Consider the following 3862-nt stretch of genomic DNA (forward strand, 5'->3'; position numbering starts at 1 on the left):
GGGTGACATAGATGGGGGCTCCAGAAGGGGTGAGAATGAAGGGGGTGAAATAGAGGGAGGCTTCATAGAGGGGGGAGAGATATAGGGGGCTTCCTAGAGGGGAACTCCATAAAGGCGGGTGAGATAAAGGGGGTTGAGACTAAGAGGGGGTGAGATAGGAGGGTGGGAGATAAATGGGGTGAGAGTAGAGGGGCCTCCATAGAGGGGGGAGAGGAGGGAGGAGATAAGTGCTTTGCAGACTATTGAAGAATTACTTGCCTGGAAAAAAACGCTGTACGCAGGCAACTATACAAACCATAAATCCCTGATGAGTTGGTGTGTGGTATGCGTGTGCGGCGTGCCTACGATATGGGTGATAGGGATGAAGTGGTGGATGAAGGCAGCGAGTGAGGAGAGGGATGAGATAGAAGATAGATTGGGGCAGATGGGACGAGTGAGTCAGGTGAAAGATGATTAATGCCCACATTGTCCAAATTCAATCATCTAATCGGGGCACTTTTTCATAAACAATTTTCAGGGGTTTTTCCCCCTCAGACACGGGGAAAGTACTGTACCACCCACAGCCATCGCTTAAACATCAGAAGTACGGTACAACCCACAGCAGTCGCTGACATCAGGGAAGTTACTGTACACCCAGCATCGCTTACATTCCAGGAAGTAACTGTACACCCCAGCACCGCTACACCAGGAAGTACTGCTACATCCCACAGCAACAGCTACATCAGGAAGTACTGTTACACCACAGGCATCGCTTACATAGGACAGTACTGTACGACCCACAGCACCGCTTACATCGGAGTATGACAAAGCACCGCTTATTCATACTGTACACCACATGGCAACCGCTACATCAGGAAGTACTGTACAACACTAGCACCGCTACATCAGGAAGTACTGTACACCACAGCAACCGCTACAATCAAGGAGTACTGTACACCCACCAGCAACCGCTAACATCGGATAAGTATCCCAAACCGCTACAACAGGAGACTTCACCAGCACCGTACATCAGGAAGTACTGTACACCACAGCACCCGCTACATCAGGAAGTTACGTCAGACGCTTACACGAAGACGCCACAGCACGCTACATCGGAGGTACTTACCAGCCCACAGCACCGCTTACATCAGGAAGTACTGTACAACCCACAAGCACGCTACATTCAGGAAGTACTGTACACACCACAGCCACCCGCTACATCAGGAAGTTACTGTACACACGGCACCTGCTACATGTCAGGACAGTACTGTACACCACAGCACCGCCTACATCAGGAAAGTACTGTCTACACCCACAGCCACCGCTACTCAGGGAAGTACGTAACCCAAGCACACGCTAACATCAGGAAGTTCACTGTACATCCCCACACACCAGCTTTACATCAGGAAAGTAACTTGTACACCCACACACAGCTTACATCAGGAAGGTACTGTACACCCACAGAGCAGCTACATCAGAAGTACTGTACACCACAAGCACCTGCACAATCAGGACAAGTCTGTACACACCAACAGCACCGCTACAATCGGAAGTACTGTACACCCACAGCAAACCGCTACATCAGGAAGTACTGTCCACAGCACCCTCAGGAACAGACCAACAGCAGGTATCAGGAAGTTACTGTACACCCACAGCCACAGCTACATTCAGGAAGTACTGTACACCCACAGCCACCGCTTTTACATCAGGAGAGTACTGTACAACCCACAGCACAGCTACACAGGAATTACTGCTACACCCAAGCACCGCTACATCAGAAGTACTGTACACCCACAGCACCGCTACATCAGAGAAAGTACGGTGTACACCCACAGCACCGCTACATCAGGAAGTACTGTGCACCCATCAGCACAGCTACATCAGAAGTGTATGTACACCCACAGCACAGCTAACATCAGGAAGTACTTTACACCCACAGCACCGGCTACTACAGGAAGTCTGTACACCCACAGCACGCTACAGCAGGAAAGTACTGTACACCCACAGCACCGCTACATCGGACAGTACTGGACACCCCAGCACCGCTACCATCAGGAAAGTACTGTACATCCCCCGCACCGTACATCAGGAAGTATGGTACACCACAGCCAAGCCTACATCAGGAAGGTACTGTGCACCACAGCACCAGCTACATACCAGGAAGTACTGTACACCCACAGCACAGCTATCACAGGAAGTACTGTACACCCACAGCACCGCCTTAACAGGAAGTACTGACACCCACAGCACCGACTACATCAGGAAGTACTGTACATCCATCAAGCACCGGCTACTCAGGAAGTACTGTACACCCAACACGCACAGCATACATCAGGAAGTACATGTACACCCACCGCACCGCTACATAGGAAGGTACTGTACACCCACAGCACCGCTACATGCAGGAATACTGTACACCCCACAGCCACTGCTACATTCAGGACTACATCAGGAAGTACTGTACACCCACAGCACAGCTACATCAGGAAGTACTGTACACCCACAGCACAGCTACATCAGGAAGTACTGTACACCCACCGCACTCCGAGAGCCTTGAGATGAGCTATTAAACCTCAGTCCCATGTGTGGAAAGAAGAAGCTGTGCCACTATAGCAATAGTTTCCTTACTTACCATCTGTGTGTGTGTGGACTTCTGTGCTCCAAATGCCAACTCCTGCAGCTCAGAACAATGGCAGCACCATGGAAAGCACAGTAAACAAGTGGAAGTTGCAGAATCTAATTCCAATAGAGCATACAGCAAAAACAGGCCTTTCGCAATATTTCAAATAAAATCGTGGGAAAACACAGGTTGGAAATGAAATGGCTCCTGCTGAAAAGAGAAGTTTCTAATCTGTCTGTAAGAGGCTCTAGAGTTGTTTCGCCTCTAGTTGCACAGGTGACATGCTGGTAAAAATTAGGTAAGACACATCTCACTTTCCCTGCATTAAAATCACCAGCCACTAGAAGCAATGCTTCTGGATGTGCATTTTCTAGTTTGCTTACAGCCCTACACAGCTCATTGAGTGTGGTCTTAGTGCCAGCATCGGTTTATGGTGGTAAATGGACAGCTATGAAAAATATAGATGGAAAACTATCTTGTTAAATTGTATGGTCTGCAGTTTATCATGAGGTAATCTAACTAAGGCGAGAAAAAGCTTGAGACTTCCTTAACCCCTAGAGTCCATTAAATCTAATAAATTAATTAATACAAAATCTTCCCCAAAAAATCTGTCAGTTTAAGCTAGAGGTTTTTGTATTGGTTGCTTCTCAATCCGCCGTCAAATTTCTGCAACTGAAAGGAGACTAGAGCTAGAGGAGTTTGTCAGACCATGAGACAAACAGAAAATCTGTCTTCTCGAAACCTCGTCTGTAGCGTCCGAACGGTTTGGCAAAAGTATTATGACCCCTCTGTGGAAAGATGACTTTCACGAAACCAATTGTGTTCTCTGTTTTGCTCTATGACCCCCACAAGCGTTTTGGGACTCGTCTGAAGTCGGTACAGCCCATCTGTCAACTTCTGTCTGTAGTGTCCGAACAGCTTGGGGCTACACACAATATGGTGAGACTCTCACGAACACGTACTGGTCCGGGGTGAGCAGAACATCCGCAGTCGCCGACTCGTTGAAGTATGACAGCACCATGGACAGCAGTGGTTACTAACCCCAGTGTTGGAGAGACAGCTGAGAGTGAAAGCCTGTTTCACAAATCTGATTCAGCTAATGAATTGTTCATCAAGATTACAATTAGTTTGAATGTTTAATGCTTGGCCTTATGATGTTATACACACCAACACATAGTAACGTCAACAATCAACAACTTCAAATGCCTGCAGACAAACCTCTTTAGCCATTTGATAAATACAACTCTACCCTCCACTCTGACA

The sequence above is a fragment of the Salvelinus sp. IW2-2015 genome, unplaced genomic scaffold, assembly GCF_002910315.2.
Source record: "Salvelinus sp. IW2-2015 unplaced genomic scaffold, ASM291031v2 Un_scaffold1242, whole genome shotgun sequence".
In the NCBI taxonomy this organism is placed as follows: domain Eukaryota; kingdom Metazoa; phylum Chordata; class Actinopteri; order Salmoniformes; family Salmonidae; genus Salvelinus; species Salvelinus sp. IW2-2015.